Raw genomic sequence first — 26871 nt, forward strand, 5'->3', positions numbered from 1 at the left:
AACACATGTACTAATATTGGAATGATAATGGGAAATTTAAATCGGGCCCTGCTCTAAAGGATGACACGCACATTCGTAAAGCATTCACTATTTTTGGAACATGACTGGACAGAAACTTTCTTAATTTGCAAGTGTTGATTTTTTAATAGATCTTTCTTTATTGAAGATTGAAATTGTATGTTCATTCATATTACACGACAACACAATGCATTTTGCGCCAAATTCAACACTAATGCCTCAGGAGCCTTTTACTTGTGAGTCCTCTTGACTGAATGAACAGCCCCGTCCCCTTCAATTTCTTGACTTGTACTTTTACAAGTGGCACGCTTCTTTTGTTTTTTTTTATCCCATTCTACCAAACTCAGTATTATCACTTTCCCCCTTGTTGTGCACTCCAGCGTAAACTGCTTTAAGGTGCTATTTGCAAATATCGCTCTGAACTACAGCTTTACTTGCTTCTGGGCCTTAATCTTTAAATGGGGCTGAGCAGTGTACTCCGGGTTTGGCTGCTTTTAGTTGGTTGATTTCTTTTTTGATTTCTGTAACTTTCAAACAGTCCCATTGTGAAATACCATTGCCACAATGTGCTGCAGTGCATGAAAACTTAAAATTAATGGTAGGGAGAGGGAGAGGGGCTGGGGGGAAGAGAGAGTGCTTTGCGAGGGAAGGAGACAGGGAGGAGAGAGAGAGAAAACAAAGAAAATATGGTATTTGGGGGCTATGTATTTGCATGGAAAAGATTTTAGCCTTTTAATCAAGTGGAAAGGGGCTCTGTGGTTGGTATCTCAGCCTGTTGATGCTTTGTTGAGTTGCTTGGAACATGCAAGGAAGGAGACCTGAAGCACTCCCGACCAGGTTGCATGTCTCCAAGTTACTGAAATCCAACAGACCTCCTCCCTGTGCCACAAACTTCTGGGCACTGAGCTCTGCAGTTGTTCCCCACAGGTCGCCAAGTGTCCCAGATTTACTTTCTCAGAGTTGCTAGTTACTGCTACCCCACCTCGACCACTATATTTTCCCCAGATACTTGCTACTGTGGAGTAAGCAGGGCTAAGAGAGAGGGAGAGGGGGTGTGCCTATGCAAATCATCTGCCAGTATGCTTCCTGGGAGGTCATTCCATCTCACCATCTGACACCTGGGCAGCGGCAGGTAATTTGGAGAACAGACATATTCGGACAGGCCACAGAGCAAAAGCTGGGCCGTTGATTGAGGATCCCTTTAGCCATGTCTCCCTAAGTTACTGAGGTCCAGAAAAATTCCACCCTCAGCTCTTATAGAGAGGTCCTTGGCCGATCGTGGCCGATCAGGGTCGGGGGTGGGGGGACTGCACACTGCCTCACCTTTTCACTGCTTTCTACAGCGGTAATGCTTTTGCAGAAGGGGCCTGTACAAGTGATTTTGTCTGCGCTGTGGGAAAGTGACATTTATCCACTGACATTAACCAAATTACTTGTGCTGTTCAACGCACATACATGCATAGAAATCATGTTATGTTTTTTGGGGAAGGTCTAGAGGGTCCTGCTGATGATTTATTAAGCTGTCTGCTACTCTTGCTTTTACATAGTCTTCCCTGCCCAGGCATGTTTAAGGCATACTGTATGTCCCTCCATTACAATGAAAACTCTGTTGAAAGCACAGAGGTACATAGGAGTGGATCTGTTAAGAACTGAAACAAAAAGCCTGGAAAAATGTCGAAACGCGTAGGATTTGGACTTACAATTAAATGACTCACATTCAGATGTGCTATCCCTTGCCCCCCTGACCCCCTTTCCTTTTGTGTAATCCTTTTGTTCTCAGTAGGGTTTTCCAAAGTGGCTTTCAAATAAAAGATCATAGACCTGCATTTTGTGGCACACATGCCTCATATCCCGTTGCTCTTGATAAACTCACATCATCTCCCACCAATACAAGCTGTAAAAGATTTTCAGGGCTTAGCCAAGCAAACTAGACGCGGGTCGAAGGTTGAGCAATCCTTTAATCAGCAGCAAAGTTAACATTGAAATAAGCCTCAGAATCTCTTAAAGGATGGTCCAACATCTGTTGCTGGCAGTGCGCAATGGGGCAGCCTGGGTGCTGACACCTTAAGCCATCTCCTATTCTTGCCTTGTCCTTGATCCAGCCATGGGCCCACATGCACTCAGAGGTACAGAGTGTTTCTCATGTCTCTGGGTCTGCTGTGATGCTCTCACTCTTGCATCACCCAGCCATCGTGATGGGGAGAGGGGTGTCGATTTGCAAGCACCGTTGAGCATGAATCTTTTTATCTTTAAATATAATTGGCATTAAACCAAACCCTTTAGGACCAGATCAATAAAGCAGCAAAGAATGCTGATGTATTGCTGTTTGCCGCTTAATTCCATACCATCCGACATCTAAATGGTGTTTGGTCAAACGTTTGCCATATCAAATGTCCTTATGTTAAAGAGCAGAAAGTCCAGAGGTCCTAATCAATGGTTTGGTTGGCTCTCCCTTTGCGCTTGCCTTAAGGCGTCAGCCCGATTGCGCCCTGCAAGCAACCAGTGTTGGCCCATCCTTTAAGAGATTCTGAAGCTGATTTCAATGTTATTTTTGCTGCTGATTTAAGGATTGCTCAACCTTCGGCCCACGTCTAATTTCCTTGGCTATGCCCTTGACATCTTTTACAGCTTGTATTGGTGGGAGATGATGTGAGTTTATCAAGAGCAACGGGATATGAGGCATGTGGGCCATAAAAAACATGTCTAGGATCTTTTTTTATAAGAAAGTCTCTTTAAGTAGGGAACTTTGGACAACACTGCTGAGAGCAAAAGGATTACACAAAAGGTAAGCGGGTCAGTGGGTCAAGGGATAGCACATCTGACTGTGAGTCCGTTTATTGTAAGTCCAAATCCTACCTGTTTCAACATTTTTCCAGGCTTTTTGTTTCATTTCTTAACAGATCCATTCCTATGTACCTCAGCAAAACATGTACTAATATTGGAATGAAAATGGGAAAATAGAATTGGCCCCTGCTTCAAAGGATGACACGCACATTCGTAAAGCATTCACTATTTTTGGCACACGACAGGACAGAAACTTTCTTAATCTGCAAGTATTTATTTTTTAATACATCTTTTTTTAATGAAGATTGAAATTGTATTTTCATACATAATACACGACAACACAATACATTTTGGGCCAAATTCAACACTAATGCCTCGGGAGACTTTTACTTGTGAGTCCTATTGACTGAATGAACAGCCCCATCTCCTTCAATTTCTTGACTTGTACTTTTAGAAGTGGCACGCTGCTTTTGTTTTTTATCCCATTCTACCAAACTGAGTATTATCACTTTTCCTCTTGTTGTGCACTCCAGCGTCAACTGCTTTAAGGAGCTATTTGCAAACATCGCTCTGAACTACAGCTTTACTTGCTTCTAGGCCTTAATCTTTAATTGTGGCTTAGCAGTGTACTCCGGATTTGGCTGCTTTTAGTTGGTTAATTCTTTTTTTATTTCTGTAACTTTCAAACAGTCCGATTGTGAAATACCATTGTCACAATGTGCTGCAGTGCAGGAAAACTTAAAATGAATGGTAGGGAGAGGAAGAGGGAGGGGGGGTTATGGGGGATGGGAAGGAGGGAGGGAGGGAGGGAGGAGAGAGAGACAGAGAGAGAGAAAACAAAGAAAATATGGTTTTCGGTGGCTATGTGTTTGCATGGAAAAGATTTTAGGCTTTTAATCATGTGGAAAGGGGCTCTGTGGCTGGCATGGCAGCCTGTTGATGCTTTGTTGAGTTGCTTGGAACATGCAAGGAAGGAGACCTGAAGCACTCCCGACCAGGTTGCATGTCTCCAAGTTACTGAAATCCCACAGACCTTCTCCCCGTGCCACAAAGTTCTGGGAGATGAGCTCTGCAGTTGTTCCCCACAAGTCGCCAAGCTCCCCAGATTTTCTTTCTCAGAGTTGCTAGTTACTGCTACCCTACCTCGACCACTATATTTTGCCCAGATACTTGCTACTGTGGAGTAAGCAGGGGTAAGAAAGAGAGCGAGGGGGTTTGCCTATGCAAATCATCTGCCAGGATCCTACCTGGGAGGTCATTCCATCTCACCAGCTGACACCTGGGCAGCGGCAGGTAATTTGGAGAACAGATATATACGGACAGGCCACAAAGCAAAGGCTGAGCTGTTGATTGAGGATCCCTTTTGCCATGTCTCCCCAAGTTACAGAGGTCCAGAAAATTCCACCCTCAGCTCTCATAGAGAGGTCCTTGGCCGATCGTGGCCGATCAGAGGAGGGAAGTGTCGGAGGTGACTGCACACTGCCTCACCTTCACTGCTTTCTACAGTGGTAATGCTTTTGCAGAAGGGGCCTGTACAAGTGATTTTGTTCTGCGCTGTGGGAAAGTGACATTTATCCACTGACATTAACCAAACTACTTGCGCTGTTCAACGCACATGCATGCAGAGAAATAATGTTATGTTTTTTGGGGAAGATCTAGAGGGTCCTGCTGATGATTCTTTTAAGCTGTCTGCTACTCTTGCTTTTACATAGAGTCTTCCCTGCCCAGGAATGTTTAAGGTATACTGTATGTCCCTCCCTTACAATGAAAACTCTGTTGAAAGCACAGAGGTACATAGGAATGGATCTGTTAAGAAATGAGACAAAAAGCCTGGAAAATGTAGAAACAGGTAGTATTTGGACTTAGCACATTTGACTGTGAGTTAGTTTATTGTATCAGTTGACCCACTGACCCCCTTACCTTTTGTGTAATACTTTTGCTCTCAGTGGGGTTGCCCAAAGTTCCCTTCTTAAAGCGGCTTTCTTATAAAAAAATCCTAGACCTGCTTTTTGTGGCACACATGCCTCATATCCCGTTGCAGTTGATAAAGTCACATCATCTCCCACCAGTACAAGCTGTAAAAGATTTCCAGGGCTTATCCAAGCAAACTAGACGTGGGTCGAAGGTTGAGCAATCCTTAAATCAGCAGCAAAGTTAAAATTGAAATCAGCCTCAGAATCCTTTATAGGATGGTCCAACATCTGTTGCTTACAGGGCTCAATCGGACAGCCTCTGGTGCTGACTCCTTAAGCCACCTCCTGTTTTTGCCTTGTCCTTGATACAGCCATGGGCCCACATACACTCAGAGGTACCGAGTTTTTCTCATGTCTATTGGGTCTATTGTGATGCTCTCAGGCTTGTATGACCCAGCCATTGTGATGGGGAGGGGGTTTTCATTTTGCAAGCACCCTGGACCATTAATCTTTATATCTTTAAATATAATTGGCATTAAACTAAAACCCTTTAGGGCCAGATCAATACAGCAGCAAAGAATGCTTATTCGTTGTTGTTTGCCTCTTCATTTCATACCACCCGATATCTAAATGGTGTTTGGACTTTCTGCCCTCTGAAATAAGGACATTTGGTATGGCAAACCTTTGACCAGAGGTCCTAATCAATGGTTTGATTGACTCTCCCTTTGCGCTTGCTTCTGCAACACATGTACTAATATTGGAATGATAATGGGAAATTTAAATCGGCCCCTGCTCTAAAGGATGACACGCACATTCGTAAAGCATTCACTATTTTTGGAACATGACTGGACAGAAACTTTCTTAATTTGCAAGTGTTGATTTTTTAATAGATCTTTCTTTATTGAAGATTGAAATTGTATGTTCATTCATATTACACGACAACACAATGCATTTTGCGCCAAATTCAACACTAATGCCTCAGGAGCCTTTTACTTGTGAGTCCTCTTGACTGAATGAACAGCCCCGTCCCCTTCAATTTCTTGACTTGTACTTTTACAAGTGGCACGCTTCTTTTGTTTTTTTTTATCCCATTCTACCAAACTTAGTATTATCACTTTCCCCCTTGTTGTGCACTCCAGCGTAAACTGCTTTAAGGTGCTATTTGCAAATATCGCTCTGAACTACAGCTTTACTTGCTTCTGGGCCTTAATCTTTAAATGGGGCTGAGCAGTGTACTCCGGGTTTGGCTGCTTTTAGTTGGTTGATTTCTTTTTTGATTTCTGTAACTTTCAAACAGTCCCATTGTGAAATACCATTGCCACAATGTGCTGCAGTGCATGAAAACTTAAAATTAATGGTAGGGAGAGGGAGAGGGGCTGGGGGGAAGAGAGAGTGCTTTGCGAGGGAAGGAGACAGGGAGGAGAGAGAGAGAAAACAAAGAAAATATGGTATTTGGGGGCTATGTATTTGCATGGAAAAGATTTTAGCCTTTTAATCAAGTGGAAAGGGGCTCTGTGGTTGGTATCTCAGCCTGTTGATGCTTTGTTGAGTTGCTTGGAACATGCAAGGAAGGAGACCTGAAGCACTCCCGACCAGGTTGCATGTCTCCAAGTTACTGAAATCCAACAGACCTCCTCCCTGTGCCACAAACTTCTGGGCACTGAGCTCTGCAGTTGTTCCCCACAGGTCGCCAAGTGTCCCAGATTTACTTTCTCAGAGTTGCTAGTTACTGCTACCCCACCTCGACCACTATATTTTCCCCAGATACTTGCTACTGTGGAGTAAGCAGGGCTAAGAGAGAGGGAGAGGGGGTGTGCCTATGCAAATCATCTGCCAGTATGCTTCCTGGGAGGTCATTCCATCTCACCATCTGACACCTGGGCAGCGGCAGGTAATTTGGAGAACAGACATATTCGGACAGGCCACAGAGCAAAAGCTGGGCCGTTGATTGAGGATCCCTTTAGCCATGTCTCCCTAAGTTACTGAGGTCCAGAAAAATTCCACCCTCAGCTCTTATAGAGAGGTCCTTGGCCGATCGTGGCCGATCAGGGTCGGGGGTGGGGGGACTGCACACTGCCTCACCTTTTCACTGCTTTCTACAGCGGTAATGCTTTTGCAGAAGGGGCCTGTACAAGTGATTTTGTCTGCGCTGTGGGAAAGTGACATTTATCCATTGACATTAACCAAATTACTTGTGCTGTTCAACGCACATACATGCATAGAAATCATGTTATGTTTTTTGGGGAAGGTCTAGAGGGTCCTGCTGATGATTTATTAAGCTGTCTGCTACTCTTGCTTTTACATAGTCTTCCCTGCCCAGGCATGTTTAAGGCATACTGTATGTCCCTCCATTACAATGAAAACTCTGTTGAAAGCACAGAGGTACATAGGAGTGGATCTGTTAAGAACTGAAACAAAAAGCCTGGAAAAATGTCGAAACGCGTAGGATTTGGACTTACAATTAAATGACTCACATTCAGATGTGCTATCCCTTGCCCCCCTGACCTCCTTTCCTTTTGTGTAATCCTTTTGTTCTCAGTAGGGTTTTCCAAAGTGGCTTTCAAATAAAAGATCATAGACCTGCATTTTGTGGCACACATGCCTCATATCCCGTTGCTCTTGATAAACTCACATCATCTCCCACCAATACAAGCTGTAAAAGATTTTCAGGGCTTAGCCAAGCAAACTAGACGCGGGTCGAAGGTTGAGCAATCCTTTAATCAGCAGCAAAGTTAACATTGAAATAAGCCTCAGAATCTCTTAAAGGATGGTCCAACATCTGTTGCTGGCAGTGCGCAATGGGGCAGCCTGGGTGCTGACACCTTAAGCCATCTCCTATTCTTGCCTTGTCCTTGATCCAGCCATGGGCCCACATGCACTCAGAGGTACAGAGTGTTTCTCATGTCTCTGGGTCTGCTGTGATGTTCTCACTCTTGCATCACCCAGCCATCGTGATGGGGAGAGGGGTGTCGATTTGCAAGCACCGTTGAGCATGAATCTTTTTATCTTTAAATATAATTGGCATTAAACCAAACCCTTTAGGACCAGATCAATAAAGCAGCAAAGAATGCTGATGTATTGCTGTTTGCCGCTTAATTCCATACCATCCGACATCTAAATGGTGTTTGGTCAAACGTTTGCCATATCAAATGTCCTTATGTTAAAGAGCAGAAAGTCCAGAGGTCCTAATCAATGGTTTGGTTGGCTCTCCCTTTGCGCTTGCCTTAAGGCGTCAGCCCGATTGCGCCCTGCAAGCAACCAGTGTTGGCCCATCCTTTAAGAGATTCTGAAGCTGATTTCAATGTTATTTTTGCTGCTGATTTAAGGATTGCTCAACCTTCGGCCCACGTCTAATTTCCTTGGCTATGCCCTTGACATCTTTTACAGCTTGTATTGGTGGGAGATGATGTGAGTTTATCAAGAGCAACGGGATATGAGGCATGTGGGCCATAAAAAACATGTCTAGGATCTTTTTTTATAAGAAAGTCTCTTTAAGTAGGGAACTTTGGACAACACTGCTGAGAGCAAAAGGATTACACAAAAGGTAAGCCGGTCAGTGGGTCAAGGGATAGCACATCTGACTGTGAGTCCGTTTATTGTAAGTCCAAATCCTACCTGTTTCAACATTTTTCCAGGCTTTTTGTTTCATTTCTTAACAGATCCATTCCTATGTACCTCAGCAAAACATGTACTAATATTGGAATGAAAATGGGAAAATAGAATTGGCCCCTGCTTCAAAGGATGACACGCACATTCGTAAAGCATTCACTATTTTTGGCACACGACAGGACAGAAACTTTCTTAATCTGCAAGTATTTATTTTTTAATACATCTTTTTTTAATGAAGATTGAAATTGTATTTTCATACATAATACACGACAACACAATACATTTTGGGCCAAATTCAACACTAATGCCTCGGGAGACTTTTACTTGTGAGTCCTATTGACTGAATGAACAGCCCCATCTCCTTCAATTTCTTGACTTGTACTTTTAGAAGTGGCACGCTGCTTTTGTTTTTTATCCCATTCTACCAAACTGAGTATTATCACTTTTCCTCTTGTTGTGCACTCCAGCGTCAACTGCTTTAAGGAGCTATTTGCAAACATCGCTCTGAACTACAGCTTTACTTGCTTCTAGGCCTTAATCTTTAATTGTGGCTTAGCAGTGTACTCCGGATTTGGCTGCTTTTAGTTGGTTAATTCTTTTTTTATTTCTGTAACTTTCAAACAGTCCGATTGTGAAATACCATTGTCACAATGTGCTGCAGTGCAGGAAAACTTAAAATGAATGGTAGGGAGAGGAAGAGGGAGGGGGGGGTTATGGGGGATGGGAAGGAGGGAGGGAGGGAGGGAGGAGAGAGAGACAGAGAGAGAGAAAACAAAGAAAATATGGTTTTCGGTGGCTATGTGTTTGCATGGAAAAGATTTTAGGCTTTTAATCATGTGGAAAGGGGCTCTGTGGCTGGCATGGCAGCCTGTTGATGCTTTGTTGAGTTGCTTGGAACATGCAAGGAAGGAGACCTGAAGCACTCCCGACCAGGTTGCATGTCTCCAAGTTACTGAAATCCCACAGACCTTCTCCCCGTGCCACAAAGTTCTGGGAGATGAGCTCTGCAGTTGTTCCCCACAAGTCGCCAAGCTCCCCAGATTTTCTTTCTCAGAGTTGCTAGTTACTGCTACCCTACCTCGACCACTATATTTTGCCCAGATACTTGCTACTGTGGAGTAAGCAGGGGTAAGAAAGAGAGCGAGGGGGTTTGCCTATGCAAATCATCTGCCAGGATCCTACCTGGGAGGTCATTCCATCTCACCAGCTGACACCTGGGCAGCGGCAGGTAATTTGGAGAACAGATATATACGGACAGGCCACAAAGCAAAGGCTGAGCTGTTGATTGAGGATCCCTTTTGCCATGTCTCCCCAAGTTACAGAGGTCCAGAAAATTCCACCCTCAGCTCTCATAGAGAGGTCCTTGGCCGATCGTGGCCGATCAGAGGAGGGAAGTGTCGGAGGTGACTGCACACTGCCTCACCTTCACTGCTTTCTACAGTGGTAATGCTTTTGCAGAAGGGGCCTGTACAAGTGATTTTGTTCTGCGCTGTGGGAAAGTGACATTTATCCACTGACATTAACCAAACTACTTGCGCTGTTCAACGCACATGCATGCAGAGAAATAATGTTATGTTTTTTGGGGAAGATCTAGAGGGTCCTGCTGATGATTCTTTTAAGCTGTCTGCTACTCTTGCTTTTACATAGAGTCTTCCCTGCCCAGGAATGTTTAAGGTATACTGTATGTCCCTCCCTTACAATGAAAACTCTGTTGAAAGCACAGAGGTACATAGGAATGGATCTGTTAAGAAATGAGACAAAAAGCCTGGAAAATGTAGAAACAGGTAGTATTTGGACTTAGCACATTTGACTGTGAGTTAGTTTATTGTATCAGTTGACCCACTGACCCCCTTACCTTTTGTGTAATACTTTTGCTCTCAGTGGGGTTGCCCAAAGTTCCCTTCTTAAAGCGGCTTTCTTATAAAAAAATCCTAGACCTGCTTTTTGTGGCACACATGCCTCATATCCCGTTGCAGTTGATAAAGTCACATCATCTCCCACCAGTACAAGCTGTAAAAGATTTCCAGGGCTTATCCAAGCAAACTAGACGTGGGTCGAAGGTTGAGCAATCCTTAAATCAGCAGCAAAGTTAAAATTGAAATCAGCCTCAGAATCCTTTATAGGATGGTCCAACATCTGTTGCTTACAGGGCTCAATCGGACAGCCTCTGGTGCTGACTCCTTAAGCCACCTCCTGTTTTTGCCTTGTCCTTGATACAGCCATGGGCCCACATACACTCAGAGGTACCGAGTTTTTCTCATGTCTATTGGGTCTATTGTGATGCTCTCAGGCTTGTATGACCCAGCCATTGTGATGGGGAGGGGGTTTTCATTTTGCAAGCACCCTGGACCATTAATCTTTATATCTTTAAATATAATTGGCATTAAACTAAAACCCTTTAGGGCCAGATCAATACAGCAGCAAAGAATGCTTATTCGTTGTTGTTTGCCTCTTCATTTCATACCACCCGATATCTAAATGGTGTTTGGACTTTCTGCCCTCTGAAATAAGGACATTTGGTATGGCAAACCTTTGACCAGAGGTCCTAATCAATGGTTTGATTGACTCTCCCTTTGCGCTTGCTTCTGCAACACATGTACTAATATTGGAATGATAATGGGAAATTTAAATCGGCCCCTGCTCTAAAGGATGACACGCACATTCGTAAAGCATTCACTATTTTTGGAACATGACTGGACAGAAACTTTCTTAATTTGCAAGTGTTGATTTTTTAATAGATCTTTCTTTATTGAAGATTGAAATTGTATGTTCATTCATATTACACGACAACACAATGCATTTTGCGCCAAATTCAACACTAATGCCTCAGGAGCCTTTTACTTGTGAGTCCTCTTGACTGAATGAACAGCCCCGTCCCCTTCAATTTCTTGACTTGTACTTTTACAAGTGGCACGCTTCTTTTGTTTTTTTTTATCCCATTCTACCAAACTCAGTATTATCACTTTCCCCCTTGTTGTGCACTCCAGCGTAAACTGCTTTAAGGTGCTATTTGCAAATATCGCTCTGAACTACAGCTTTACTTGCTTCTGGGCCTTAATCTTTAAATGGGGCTGAGCAGTGTACTCCGGGTTTGGCTGCTTTTAGTTGGTTGATTTCTTTTTTGATTTCTGTAACTTTCAAACAGTCCCATTGTGAAATACCATTGCCACAATGTGCTGCAGTGCATGAAAACTTAAAATTAATGGTAGGGAGAGGGAGAGGGGCTGGGGGGAAGAGAGAGTGCGGGAGGGTGGGAGGGAGCGAGGGAAGGAGACAGGGAGGAGAGAGAGAGAAAACAAAGAAAATATGGTATTTGGGGGCTATGTATTTGCATGGAAAAGATTTTAGCCTTTTAATCAAGTGGAAAGGGGCTCTGTGGTTGGTATCTCAGCCTGTTGATGCTTTGTTGAGTTGCTTGGAACATGCAAGGAAGGAGACCTGAAGCACTCCCGACCAGGTTGCATGTCTCCAAGTTACTGAAATCCAACAGACCTCCTCCCTGTGCCACAAACTTCTGGGCACTGAGCTCTGCAGTTGTTCCCCACAGGTCGCCAAGTGTCCCAGATTTACTTTCTCAGAGTTGCTAGTTACTGCTACCCCACCTCGACCACTATATTTTCCCCAGATACTTGCTACTGTGGAGTAAGCAGGGCTAAGAGAGAGGGAGAGGGGGTGTGCCTATGCAAATCATCTGCCAGTATGCTTCCTGGGAGGTCATTCCATCTCACCATCTGACACCTGGGCAGCGGCAGGTAATTTGGAGAACAGACATATTCGGACAGGCCACAGAGCAAAAGCTGGGCCGTTGATTGAGGATCCCTTTAGCCATGTCTCCCTAAGTTACTGAGGTCCAGAAAAATTCCACCCTCAGCTCTTATAGAGAGGTCCTTGGCCGATCGTGGCCGATCAGGGTCGGGGGTGGGGGGACTGCACACTGCCTCACCTTTTCACTGCTTTCTACAGCGGTAATGCTTTTGCAGAAGGGGCCTGTACAAGTGATTTTGTCTGCGCTGTGGGAAAGTGACATTTATCCACTGACATTAACCAAATTACTTGTGCTGTTCAACGCACATACATGCATAGAAATCATGTTATGTTTTTTGGGGAAGGTCTAGAGGGTCCTGCTGATGATTTATTAAGCTGTCTGCTACTCTTGCTTTTACATAGTCTTCCCTGCCCAGGCATGTTTAAGGCATACTGTATGTCCCTCCATTACAATGAAAACTCTGTTGAAAGCACAGAGGTACATAGGAGTGGATCTGTTAAGAACTGAAACAAAAAGCCTGGAAAAATGTCGAAACGCGTAGGATTTGGACTTACAATTAAATGACTCACATTCAGATGTGCTATCCCTTGCCCCCCTGACCCCCTTTCCTTTTGTGTAATCCTTTTGTTCTCAGTAGGGTTTTCCAAAGTGGCTTTCAAATAAAAGATCATAGACCTGCATTTTGTGGCACACATGCCTCATATCCCGTTGCTCTTGATAAACTCACATCATCTCCCACCAATACAAGCTGTAAAAGATTTTCAGGGCTTAGCCAAGCAAACTAGACGCGGGTCGAAGGTTGAGCAATCCTTTAATCAGCAGCAAAGTTAACATTGAAATAAGCCTCAGAATCTCTTAAAGGATGGTCCAACATCTGTTGCTGGCAGTGCGCAATGGGGCAGCCTGGGTGCTGACACCTTAAGCCATCTCCTATTCTTGCCTTGTCCTTGATCCAGCCATGGGCCCACATGCACTCAGAGGTACAGAGTGTTTCTCATGTCTCTGGGTCTGCTGTGATGCTCTCACTCTTGCATCACCCAGCCATCGTGATGGGGAGAGGGGTGTCGATTTGCAAGCACCGTTGAGCATGAATCTTTTTATCTTTAAATATAATTGGCATTAAACCAAACCCTTTAGGACCAGATCAATAAAGCAGCAAAGAATGCTGATGTATTGCTGTTTGCCGCTTAATTCCATACCATCCGACATCTAAATGGTGTTTGGTCAAACGTTTGCCATATCAAATGTCCTTATGTTAAAGAGCAGAAAGTCCAGAGGTCCTAATCAATGGTTTGGTTGGCTCTCCCTTTGCGCTTGCCTTAAGGCGTCAGCCCGATTGCGCCCTGCAAGCAACCAGTGTTGGCCCATCCTTTAAGAGATTCTGAAGCTGATTTCAATGTTATTTTTGCTGCTGATTTAAGGATTGCTCAACCTTCGGCCCACGTCTAATTTCCTTGGCTATGCCCTTGACATCTTTTACAGCTTGTATTGGTGGGAGATGATGTGAGTTTATCAAGAGCAACGGGATATGAGGCATGTGGGCCATAAAAAACATGTCTAGGATCTTTTTTTATAAGAAAGTCTCTTTAAGTAGGGAACTTTGGACAACACTGCTGAGAGCAAAAGGATTACACAAAAGGTAAGCGGGTCAGTGGGTCAAGGGATAGCACATCTGACTGTGAGTCCGTTTATTGTAAGTCCAAATCCTACCTGTTTCAACATTTTTCCAGGCTTTTTGTTTCATTTCTTAACAGATCCATTCCTATGTACCTCAGCAAAACATGTACTAATATTGGAATGAAAATGGGAAAATAGAATTGGCCCCTGCTTCAAAGGAGGACACGCACATTCGTAAAGCATTCACTATTTTTGGCACACGACAGGACAGAAACTTTCTTAATCTGCAAGTATTTATTTTTTAATACATCTTTTTTTAATGAAGATTGAAATTGTATTTTCATACATAATACACGACAACACAATACATTTTGGGCCAAATTCAACACTAATGCCTCGGGAGACTTTTACTTGTGAGTCCTATTGACTGAATGAACAGCCCCATCTCCTTCAATTTCTTGACTTGTACTTTTAGAAGTGGCACGCTGCTTTTGTTTTTTATCCCATTCTACCAAACTGAGTATTATCACTTTTCCTCTTGTTGTGCACTCCAGCGTCAACTGCTTTAAGGAGCTATTTGCAAACATCGCTCTGAACTACAGCTTTACTTGCTTCTAGGCCTTAATCTTTAATTGTGGCTTAGCAGTGTACTCCGGATTTGGCTGCTTTTAGTTGGTTAATTCTTTTTTTATTTCTGTAACTTTCAAACAGTCCGATTGTGAAATACCATTGTCACAATGTGCTGCAGTGCAGGAAAACTTAAAATGAATGGTAGGGAGGAGGAAGAGGGAGGGGGGGGTTATGGGGGATGGGAAGGAGGGAGGGAGGGAGGGAGGAGAGAGAGACAGAGAGAGAGAAAACAAATGAAAATATGGTTTTCGGTGGCTATGTGTTTGCATGGAAAAGATTTTAGGCTTTTAATCATGTGGAAAGGGGCTCTGTGGCTGGCATGGCAGCCTGTTGATGCTTTGTTGAGTTGCTTGGAACATGCAAGGAAGGAGACCTGAAGCACTCCCGACCAGGTTGCATGTCTCCAAGTTACTGAAATCCCACAGACCTTCCTCCCGTGCCACAAAGTTCTGGGAGATGAGCTCTGCAGTTGTTCCCCACAAGTCGCCAAGGCTCCCCAGATTTACTTTCTCAGAGTTGCTAGTTACTGCTACCCTACCTCGACACTATATTTTGCCCAGATACTTGCTACTGTGGAGTAAGCAGGGGTAAGAAAGAGAGCGAGGGGGTTTGCCTATGCAAATCATCTGCCAGGATCCTACCTGGGAGGTCATTCCATCTCACCAGCTGACACCTGGCAGCGGCAGGTAAATTTGGAGAACAGATATATACGGACAGGCCACAAAGCAAAGGCTGAGCTGTTGATTGAGGATCCCTTTTGCCATGTCTCCCCAAGTTACAGAGGTCCAGAAAATTCCACCCTCAGCTCTCATAGAGAGGTCCTTGGCCGATCGTGGCCGATCAGAGAGGGAAGTGTCGGAGGTGACTGCACACTGCCTCACCTTCACTGCTTTCTACAGTGGTAATGCTTTTGCAGAAGGGGCCTGTACAAGTGATTTTGTTCTGCGCTATGGGAAAGTGACATTTATCCACTGACATTAACCAAACTACTTGCGCTGTTCAACGCACATGCATGCAGAGAAATAATGTTATGTTTTTTGGGGAAGATCTAGAGGGTCCTGCTGATGATTCTTTTAAGCTGTCTGCTACTCTTGCTTTTACATAGAGTCTTCCCTGCCAGGAATGTTTAAGGTATACTGTATGTCCCTCCCTTACAATGAAAACTCTGTTGAAAGCACAGAGGTACATAGGAATGGATCTGTTAAGAAATGAGACAAAAGCCTGGAAAATGTAGAAACAGGTAGTATTTGGACTTAGCACATTTGACTGTGAGTTAGTTTATTGTATCAGTTGACCCACTGACCCCCTTACCTTTTGTGTAATACTTTTGCTCTCAGTGGGGTTGCCCAAAGTTCCCTTCTTAAAGCGGCTTTCTTATAAAAAAATCCTAGACCTGCTTTTTGTGGCACACATGCCTCATATCCCGTTGCAGTTGATAAAGTCACATCATCTCCCACCAGAACAAGCTGTAAAAGATTTCCAGGGCTTATCCAAGCAAACTAGACGTGGTCGAAGGTTGAGCAATCCTTAAATCAGCAGCAAAGTTAAAATTGAAATCAGCCTCAGAATCCTTTATAGGATGGTCCAACATCTGTTGCTTACAGGGCTCAATCGGACAGCCTCTGGTGCTGACTCCTTAAGCCACCTCCTGTTTTTGCCTTGTCCTTGTTACAGCCATGGGCCCACATACACTCAGAGGTACCGAGTTTTTCTCATGTCTATTGGGTCTATTGTGATGCTCTCAGGCTAGTATGACCCAGCCATTGTGATGGGGAGGGGGTTTTCATTTTGCAAGCACCCTGGACCATTAATCTTTATATCTTTAAATATAATTGGCATTAAACTAAAACCCTTTAGGGGGCCAGATCAATACAGCAGCAAAGAATGCTTAATCGTTGTTGTTTGCCTCTTCATTTCATACCACCCGATATCTAAATGGTGTTTGGACTTTCTGCCCTCTGAAATAAGGACATTTGGTATGGCAAACCTTTGACCAGAGGTCCTAATCAATGGTTTGATTGACTCTCCCTTTGCGCTTGCTTCTGCAACACATGTTACTAATATTGGAATGATAATGGGAAATTTAAATCGGCCCCTGCTCTAAAGGATGACACGCACATTCGTAAAGCATTCACTATTTTTGGAACATGACTGGACAGAAACTTTCTTAATTTGCAAGTGTTGATTTTTTAATAGATCTTTCTTTATTGAAGATTGAAATTGTATGTTCATTCATATTACACGACAACACAATGCATTTTGCGCCAAATTCAACACTAATGCCTCAGGAGCCTTTTACTTGTGAGTCCTCTTGACTGAATGAAACAGCCCCGTCCCCTTCAATTTCTTGACTTGTACTTTACAAGTGGCACGCTTCTTTTGTTTTTTTTTATCCCATTCTACAAACTCAGTATTATCACTTTCCCCTGTTGTGCACTCCAGCGTAACTGCTTTAAGGTGCTATTTGCAAATATCGCTCTGAACTACAGCTTTACTTGCATCTGGGCCTTAATCTTTAAATGGGGCTGAGCAGTGTACTCCGGGTTGGCTGCTTTTAGTTGGTTGATTTCTTTTTTGATTTCTGTAACTTTCAAACAGTCCCATTGTGAAATACCATTGCCACAATGTGCTGCAGTGCATGAAAACTTAAAATTAATGGTAGGGAGAGGGAGAGGGGCTGGGGGGAAGAGAGAGTGCTTTGCGAGGGAAGGAGACAGGGAGGAGAGAGAGAGAAAACAAAGAAAATATGGTATTTGGGGGCTATGTATTTGCATGGAAAAGATTTTAGCCTTTTAATCAAGTGGAAAGGGGCTCTGTGGTTGGTATCTCAGCCTGTTGATGCTTTGTTGAGTTGCTTGGAACATGCAAGGAAGGAGACCTGAAGCACTCCCGACCAGGTTGCATGTCTCCAAGTTACTGAAATCCAACAGACCTCCTCCCTGTGCCACAAACTTCTGGGCACTGAGCTCTGCAGTTGTTCCCCACAGGTCGCCAAGTGTCCCAGATTTACTTTCTCAGAGTTGCTAGTTACTGCTACCCCACCTCGACCACTATATTTTCCCCAGATACTTGCTACTGTGGAGTAAGCAGGGCTAAGAGAGAGGGAGAGGGGGTGTGCCTATGCAAATCATCTGCCAGTATGCTTCCTGGGAGGTCATTCCATCTCACCATCTGACACCTGGGCAGCGGCAGGTAATTTGGAGAACAGACATATTCGGACAGGCCACAGAGCAAAAGCTGGGCCGTTGATTGAGGATCCCTTTAGCCATGTCTCCCTAAGTTACTGAGGTCCAGAAAAATTCCACCCTCAGCTCTTATAGAGAGGTCCTTGGCCGATCGTGGCCGATCAGGGTCGGGGGTGGGGGGACTGCACACTGCCTCACCTTTTCACTGCTTTCTACAGCGGTAATGTTTTTGCAGAAGGGGCCTGTACAAGTGATTTTGTCTGCGCTGTGGGAAAGTGACATTTATCCACTGACATTAACCAAATTACTTGTGCTGTTCAACGCACATACATGCATAGAAATCATGTTATGTTTTTTGGGGAAGGTCTAGAGGGTCCTGCTGATGATTTATTAAGCTGTCTGCTACTCTTGCTTTTACATAGTCTTCCCTGCCCAGGCATGTTTAAGGCATACTGTATGTCCCTCCATTACAATGAAAACTCTGTTGAAAGCACAGAGGTACATAGGAGTGGATCTGTTAAGAACTGAAACAAAAAGCCTGGAAAAATGTCGAAACGCGTAGGATTTGGACTTACAATTAAATGACTCACATTCAGATGTGCTATCCCTTGCCCCCCTGACCCCCTTTCCTTTTGTGTAATCCTTTTGTTCTCAGTAGGGTTTTCCAAAGTGGCTTTCAAATAAAAGATCATAGACCTGCATTTTGTGGCACACATGCCTCATATCCCGTTGCTCTTGATAAACTCACATCATCTCCCACCAATACAAGCTGTAAAAGATTTTCAGGGCTTAGCCAAGCAAACTAGACGCGGGTCGAAGGTTGAGCAATCCTTTAATCAGCAGCAAAGTTAACATTGAAATAAGCCTCAGAATCTCTTAAAGGATGGTCCAACATCTGTTGCTGGCAGTGCGCAATGGGGCAGCCTGGGTGCTGACACCTTAAGCCATCTCCTATTCTTGCCTTGTCCTTGATCCAGCCATGGGCCCACATGCACTCAGAGGTACAGAGTGTTTCTCATGTCTCTGGGTCTGCTGTGATGCTCTCACTCTTGCATCACCCAGCCATCGTGATGGGGAGAGGGGTGTCGATTTGCAAGCACCGTTGAGCATGAATCTTTTTATCTTTAAATATAATTGGCATTAAACCAAACCCTTTAGGACCAGATCAATAAAGCAGCAAAGAATGCTGATGTATTGCTGTTTGCCGCTTAATTCCATACCATCCGACATCTAAATGGTGTTTGGTCAAACGTTTGCCATATCAAATGTCCTTATGTTAAAGAGCAGAAAGTCCAGAGGTCCTAATCAATGGTTTGGTTGGCTCTCCCTTTGCGCTTGCCTTAAGGCGTCAGCCCGATTGCGCCCTGCAAGCAACCAGTGTTGGCCCATCCTTTAAGAGATTCTGAAGCTGATTTCAATGTTATTTTTGCTGCTGATTTAAGGATTGCTCAACCTTCGGCCCACGTCTAATTTCCTTGGCTATGCCCTTGACATCTTTTACAGCTTGTATTGGTGGGAGATGATGTGAGTTTATCAAGAGCAACGGGATATGAGGCATGTGGGCCATAAAAAACATGTCTAGGATCTTTTTTTATAAGAAAGTCTCTTTAAGTAGGGAACTTTGGACAACACTGCTGAGAGCAAAAGGATTACACAAAAGGTAAGCGGGTCAGTGGGTCAAGGGATAGCACATCTGACTGTGAGTCCGTTTATTGTAAGTCCAAATCCTACCTGTTTCAACATTTTTCCAGGCTTTTTGTTTCATTTCTTAACAGATCCATTCCTATGTACCTCAGCAAAACATGTACTAATATTGGAATGAAAATGGGAAAATAGAATTGGCCCCTGCTTCAAAGGATGACACGCACATTCGTAAAGCATTCACTATTTTTGGCACACGACAGGACAGAAACTTTCTTAATCTGCAAGTATTTATTTTTTAATACATCTTTTTTTAATGAAGATTGAAATTGTATTTTCATACATAATACACGACAACACAATACATTTTGGGCCAAATTCAACACTAATGCCTCGGGAGACTTTTACTTGTGAGTCCTATTGACTGAATGAACAGCCCCATCTCCTTCAATTTCTTGACTTGTACTTTTAGAAGTGGCACGCTGCTTTTGTTTTTTATCCCATTCTACCAAACTGAGTATTATCACTTTTCCTCTTGTTGTGCACTCCAGCGTCAACTGCTTTAAGGAGCTATTTGCAAACATCGCTCTGAACTACAGCTTTACTTGCTTCTAGGCCTTAATCTTTAATTGTGGCTTAGCAGTGTACTCCGGATTTGGCTGCTTTTAGTTGGTTAATTCTTTTTTTATTTCTGTAACTTTCAAACAGTCCGATTGTGAAATACCATTGTCACAATGTGCTGCAGTGCAGGAAAACTTAAAATGAATGGTAGGGAGAGGAAGAGGGAGGGGGGGGTTATGGGGGATGGGAAGGAGGGAGGGAGGGAGGGAGGAGAGAGAGACAGAGAGAGAGAAAACAAAGAAAATATGGTTTTCGGTGGCTATGTGTTTGCATGGAAAAGATTTTAGGCTTTTAATCATGTGGAAAGGGGCTCTGTGGCTGGCATGGCAGCCTGTTGATGCTTTGTTGAGTTGCTTGGAACATGCAAGGAAGGAGACCTGAAGCACTCCCGACCAGGTTGCATGTCTCCAAGTTACTGAAATCCCACAGACCTTCTCCCCGTGCCACAAAGTTCTGGGAGATGAGCTCTGCAGTTGTTCCCCACAAGTCGCCAAGCTCCCCAGATTTACTTTCTCAGAGTTGCTAGTTACTGCTACCCTACCTCGACCACTATATTTTGCCCAGATACTTGCTACTGTGGAGTAAGCAGGGGTAAGAAAGAGAGCGAGGGGGTTTGCCTATGCAAATCATCTGCCAGGATCCTACCTGGGAGGTCATTCCATCTCACCAGCTGACACCTGGGCAGCGGCAGGTAATTTGGAGAACAGATATATACGGACAGGCCACAAAGCAAAGGCTGAGCTGTTGATTGAGGATCCCTTTTGCCATGTCTCCCCAAGTTACAGAGGTCCAGAAAATTCCACCCTCAGCTCTCATAGAGAGGTCCTTGGCCGATCGTGGCCGATCAGAGGAGGGAAGTGTCGGAGGTGACTGCACACTGCCTCACCTTCACTGCTTTCTACAGTGGTAATGCTTTTGCAGAAGGGGCCTGTACAAGTGATTTTGTTCTGCGCTGTGGGAAAGTGACATTTATCCACTGACATTAACCAAACTACTTGCGCTGTTCAACGCACATGCATGCAGAGAAATAATGTTATGTTTTTTGGGGAAGATCTAGAGGGTCCTGCTGATGATTCTTTTAAGCTGTCTGCTACTCTTGCTTTTACATAGAGTCTTCCCTGCCCAGGAATGTTTAAGGTATACTGTATGTCCCTCCCTTACAATGAAAACTCTGTTGAAAGCACAGAGGTACATAGGAATGGATCTGTTAAGAAATGAGACAAAAAGCCTGGAAAATGTAGAAACAGGTAGTATTTGGACTTAGCACATTTGACTGTGAGTTAGTTTATTGTATCAGTTGACCCACTGACCCCCTTACCTTTTGTGTAATACTTTTGCTCTCAGTGGGGTTGCCCAAAGTTCCCTTCTTAAAGCGGCTTTCTTATAAAAAAATCCTAGACCTGCTTTTTGTGGCACACATGCCTCATATCCCGTTGCAGTTGATAAAGTCACATCATCTCCCACCAGTACAAGCTGTAAAAGATTTCCAGGGCTTATCCAAGCAAACTAGACGTGGGTCGAAGGTTGAGCAATCCTTAAATCAGCAGCAAAGTTAAAATTGAAATCAGCCTCAGAATCCTTTATAGGATGGTCCAACATCTGTTGCTTACAGGGCTCAATCGGACAGCCTCTGGTGCTGACTCCTTAAGCCACCTCCTGTTTTTGCCTTGTCCTTGATACAGCCATGGGCCCACATACACTCAGAGGTACCGAGTTTTTCTCATGTCTATTGGGTCTATTGTGATGCTCTCAGGCTTGTATGACCCAGCCATTGTGATGGGGAGGGGGTTTTCATTTTGCAAGCACCCTGGACCATTAATCTTTATATCTTTAAATATAATTGGCATTAAACTAAAACCCTTTAGGGCCAGATCAATACAGCAGCAAAGAATGCTTATTCGTTGTTGTTTGCCTCTTCATTTCATACCACCCGATATCTAAATGGTGTTTGGACTTTCTGCCCTCTGAAATAAGGACATTTGGTATGGCAAACCTTTGACCAGAGGTCCTAATCAATGGTTTGATTGACTCTCCCTTTGCGCTTGCTTCTGCAACACATGTACTAATATTGGAATGATAATGGGAAATTTAAATCGGGCCCTGCTCTAAAGGATGACACGCACATTCGTAAAGCATTCACTATTTTTGGAACATGACTGGACAGAAACTTTCTTAATTTGCAAGTGTTGATTTTTTAATAGATCTTTCTTTATTGAAGATTGAAATTGTATGTTCATTCATATTACACGACAACACAATGCATTTTGCGCCAAATTCAACACTAATGCCTCAGGAGCCTTTTACTTGTGAGTCCTCTTGACTGAATGAACAGCCCCGTCCCCTTCAATTTCTTGACTTGTACTTTTACAAGTGGCACGCTTCTTTTGTTTTTTTTTATCCCATTCTACCAAACTCAGTATTATCACTTTCCCCCTTGTTGTGCACTCCAGCGTAAACTGCTTTAAGGTGCTATTTGCAAATATCGCTCTGAACTACAGCTTTACTTGCTTCTGGGCCTTAATCTTTAAATGGGGCTGAGCAGTGTACTCCGGGTTTGGCTGCTTTTAGTTGGTTGATTTCTTTTTTGATTTCTGTAACTTTCAAACAGTCCCATTGTGAAATACCATTGCCACAATGTGCTGCAGTGCATGAAAACTTAAAATTAATGGTAGGGAGAGGGAGAGGGGCTGGGGGGAAGAGAGAGTGCTTTGCGAGGGAAGGAGACAGGGAGGAGAGAGAGAGAAAACAAAGAAAATATGGTATTTGGGGGCTATGTATTTGCATGGAAAAGATTTTAGCCTTTTAATCAAGTGGAAAGGGGCTCTGTGGTTGGTATCTCAGCCTGTTGATGCTTTGTTGAGTTGCTTGGAACATGCAAGGAAGGAGACCTGAAGCACTCCCGACCAGGTTGCATGTCTCCAAGTTACTGAAATCCAACAGACCTCCTCCCTGTGCCACAAACTTCTGGGCACTGAGCTCTGCAGTTGTTCCCCACAGGTCGCCAAGTGTCCCAGATTTACTTTCTCAGAGTTGCTAGTTACTGCTACCCCACCTCGACCACTATATTTTCCCCAGATACTTGCTACTGTGGAGTAAGCAGGGCTAAGAGAGAGGGAGAGGGGGTGTGCCTATGCAAATCATCTGCCAGTATGCTTCCTGGGAGGTCATTCCATCTCACCATCTGACACCTGGGCAGCGGCAGGTAATTTGGAGAACAGACATATTCGGACAGGCCACAGAGCAAAAGCTGGGCCGTTGATTGAGGATCCCTTTAGCCATGTCTCCCTAAGTTACTGAGGTCCAGAAAAATTCCACCCTCAGCTCTTATAGAGAGGTCCTTGGCCGATCGTGGCCGATCAGGGTCGGGGGTGGGGGGACTGCACACTGCCTCACCTTTTCACTGCTTTCTACAGCGGTAATGCTTTTGCAGAAGGGGCCTGTACAAGTGATTTTGTCTGCGCTGTGGGAAAGTGACATTTATCCACTGACATTAACCAAATTACTTGTGCTGTTCAACGCACATACATGCATAGAAATCATGTTATGTTTTTTGGGGAAGGTCTAGAGGGTCCTGCTGATGATTTATTAAGCTGTCTGCTACTCTTGCTTTTACATAGTCTTCCCTGCCCAGGCATGTTTAAGGCATACTGTATGTCCCTCCATTACAATGAAAACTCTGTTGAAAGCACAGAGGTACATAGGAGTGGATCTGTTAAGAACTGAAACAAAAAGCCTGGAAAAATGTCGAAACGCGTAGGATTTGGACTTACAATTAAATGACTCACATTCAGATGTGCTATCCCTTGCCCCCCTGACCCCCTTTCCTTTTGTGTAATCCTTTTGTTCTCAGTAGGGTTTTCCAAAGTGGCTTTCAAATAAAAGATCATAGACCTGCATTTTGTGGCACACATGCCTCATATCCCGTTGCTCTTGATAAACTCACATCATCTCCCACCAATACAAGCTGTAAAAGATTTTCAGGGCTTAGCCAAGCAAACTAGACGCGGGTCGAAGGTTGAGCAATCCTTTAATCAGCAGCAAAGTTAACATTGAAATAAGCCTCAGAATCTCTTAAAGGATGGTCCAACATCTGTTGCTGGCAGTGCGCAATGGGGCAGCCTGGGTGCTGACACCTTAAGCCATCTCCTATTCTTGCCTTGTCCTTGATCCAGCCATGGGCCCACATGCACTCAGAGGTACAGAGTGTTTCTCATGTCTCTGGGTCTGCTGTGATGCTCTCACTCTTGCATCACCCAGCCATCGTGATGGGGAGAGGGGTGTCGATTTGCAAGCACCGTTGAGCATGAATCTTTTTATCTTTAAATATAATTGGCATTAAACCAAACCCTTTAGGACCAGATCAATAAAGCAGCAAAGAATGCTGATGTATTGCTGTTTGCCGCTTAATTCCATACCATCCGACATCTAAATGGTGTTTGGTCAAACGTTTGCCATATCAAATGTCCTTATGTTAAAGAGCAGAAAGTCCAGAGGTCCTAATCAATGGTTTGGTTGGCTCTCCCTTTGCGCTTGCCTTAAGGCGTCAGCCCGATTGCGCCCTGCAAGCAACCAGTGTTGGCCCATCCTTTAAGAGATTCTGAAGCTGATTTCAATGTTATTTTTGCTGCTGATTTAAGGATTGCTCAACCTTCGGCCCACGTCTAATTTCCTTGGCTATGCCCTTGACATCTTTTACAGCTTGTATTGGTGGGAGATGATGTGAGTTTATCAAGAGCAACGGGATATGAGGCATGTGGGCCATAAAAAACATGTCTAGGATCTTTTTTTATAAGAAAGTCTCTTTAAGTAGGGAACTTTGGACAACACTGCTGAGAGCAAAAGGATTACACAAAAGGTAAGCGGGTCAGTGGGTCAAGGGATAGCACATCTGACTGTGAGTCCGTTTATTGTAAGTCCAAATCCTACCTGTTTCAACATTTTTCCAGGCTTTTTGTTTCATTTCTTAACAGATCCATTCCTATGTACCTCAGCAAAACATGTACTAATATTGGAATGAAAATGGGAAAATAGAATTGGCCCCTGCTTCAAAGGATGACACGCACATTCGTAAAGCATTCACTATTTTTGGCACACGACAGGACAGAAACTTTCTTAATCTGCAAGTATTTATTTTTTAATACATCTTTTTTTAATGAAGATTGAAATTGTATTTTCATACATAATACACGACAACACAATACATTTTGGGCCAAATTCAACACTAATGCCTCGGGAGACTTTTACTTGTGAGTCCTATTGACTGAATGAACAGCCCCATCTCCTTCAATTTCTTGACTTGTACTTTTAGAAGTGGCACGCTGCTTTTGTTTTTTATCCCATTCTACCAAACTGAGTATTATCACTTTTCCTCTTGTTGTGCACTCCAGCGTCAACTGCTTTAAGGAGCTATTTGCAAACATCGCTCTGAACTACAGCTTTACTTGCTTCTAGGCCTTAATCTTTAATTGTGGCTTAGCAGTGTACTCCGGATTTGGCTGCTTTTAGTTGGTTAATTCTTTTTTTATTTCTGTAACTTTCAAACAGTCCGATTGTGAAATACCATTGTCACAATGTGCTGCAGTGCAGGAAAACTTAAAATGAATGGTAGGGAGAGGAAGAGGGAGGGGGGGTTATGGGGGATGGGAAGGAGGGAGGGAGGGAGGGAGGAGAGAGAGACAGAGAGAGAGAAAACAAAGAAAATATGGTTTTCGGTGGCTATGTGTTTGCATGGAAAAGATTTTAGGCTTTTAATCATGTGGAAAGGGGCTCTGTGGCTGGCATGGCAGCCTGTTGATGCTTTGTTGAGTTGCTTGGAACATGCAAGGAAGGAGACCTGAAGCACTCCCGACCAGGTTGCATGTCTCCAAGTTACTGAAATCCCACAGACCTTCTCCCCGTGCCACAAAGTTCTGGGAGATGAGCTCTGCAGTTGTTCCCCACAAGTCGCCAAGCTCCCCAGATTTTCTTTCTCAGAGTTGCTAGTTACTGCTACCCTACCTCGACCACTATATTTTGCCCAGATACTTGCTACTGTGGAGTAAGCAGGGGTAAGAAAGAGAGCGAGGGGGTTTGCCTATGCAAATCATCTGCCAGGATCCTACCTGGGAGGTCATTCCATCTCACCAGCTGACACCTGGGCAGCGGCAGGTAATTTGGAGAACAGATATATACGGACAGGCCACAAAGCAAAGGCTGAGCTGTTGATTGAGGATCCCTTTTGCCATGTCTCCCCAAGTTACAGAGGTCCAGAAAATTCCACCCTCAGCTCTCATAGAGAGGTCCTTGGCCGATCGTGGCCGATCAGAGGAGGGAAGTGTCGGAGGTGACTGCACACTGCCTCACCTTCACTGCTTTCTACAGTGGTAATGCTTTTGCAGAAGGGGCCTGTACAAGTGATTTTGTTCTGCGCTGTGGGAAAGTGACATTTATCCACTGACATTAACCAAACTACTTGCGCTGTTCAACGCACATGCATGCAGAGAAATAATGTTATGTTTTTTGGGGAAGATCTAGAGGGTCCTGCTGATGATTCTTTTAAGCTGTCTGCTACTCTTGCTTTTACATAGAGTCTTCCCTGCCCAGGAATGTTTAAGGTATACTGTATGTCCCTCCCTTACAATGAAAACTCTGTTGAAAGCACAGAGGTACATAGGAATGGATCTGTTAAGAAATGAGACAAAAAGCCTGGAAAATGTAGAAACAGGTAGTATTTGGACTTAGCACATTTGACTGTGAGTTAGTTTATTGTATCAGTTGACCCACTGACCCCCTTACCTTTTGTGTAATACTTTTGCTCTCAGTGGGGTTGCCCAAAGTTCCCTTCTTAAAGCGGCTTTCTTATAAAAAAATCCTAGACCTGCTTTTTGTGGCACACATGCCTCATATCCCGTTGCAGTTGATAAAGTCACATCATCTCCCACCAGTACAAGCTGTAAAAGATTTCCAGGGCTTATCCAAGCAAACTAGACGTGGGTCGAAGGTTGAGCAATCCTTAAATCAGCAGCAAAGTTAAAATTGAAATCAGCCTCAGAATCCTTTATAGGATGGTCCAACATCTGTTGCTTACAGGGCTCAATCGGACAGCCTC

General features: G+C 44.0%; 2 non-coding genes across 2 annotated transcripts; both read left to right on the forward strand.

The window, feature by feature from the left end:
- Nucleotides 1-5444: 5444 nt before the first annotated feature.
- Nucleotides 5445-5551, forward strand: LOC138560753 (U6 spliceosomal RNA). Its single transcript, XR_011299219.1, has one exon. It is a non-coding gene; the product is annotated as a U6 spliceosomal RNA (small nuclear RNA).
- A 5350-nt stretch (nt 5552-10901) lies between these two features.
- LOC138560754 (U6 spliceosomal RNA) lies at nt 10902-11008 on the forward strand. The gene has a single exon (XR_011299220.1). It is a non-coding gene; the product is annotated as a U6 spliceosomal RNA (small nuclear RNA).
- The last annotated feature ends 15863 nt before the right edge of the window (nt 11009-26871 follow it).

The sequence above is a fragment of the Ambystoma mexicanum genome, unplaced genomic scaffold (genome assembly GCF_040938575.1).
Source record: "Ambystoma mexicanum isolate Mex_15411 unplaced genomic scaffold, UKY_AmexF1_1 Mex_scaf48, whole genome shotgun sequence".
NCBI lineage: Eukaryota > Metazoa > Chordata > Amphibia > Caudata > Ambystomatidae > Ambystoma > Ambystoma mexicanum.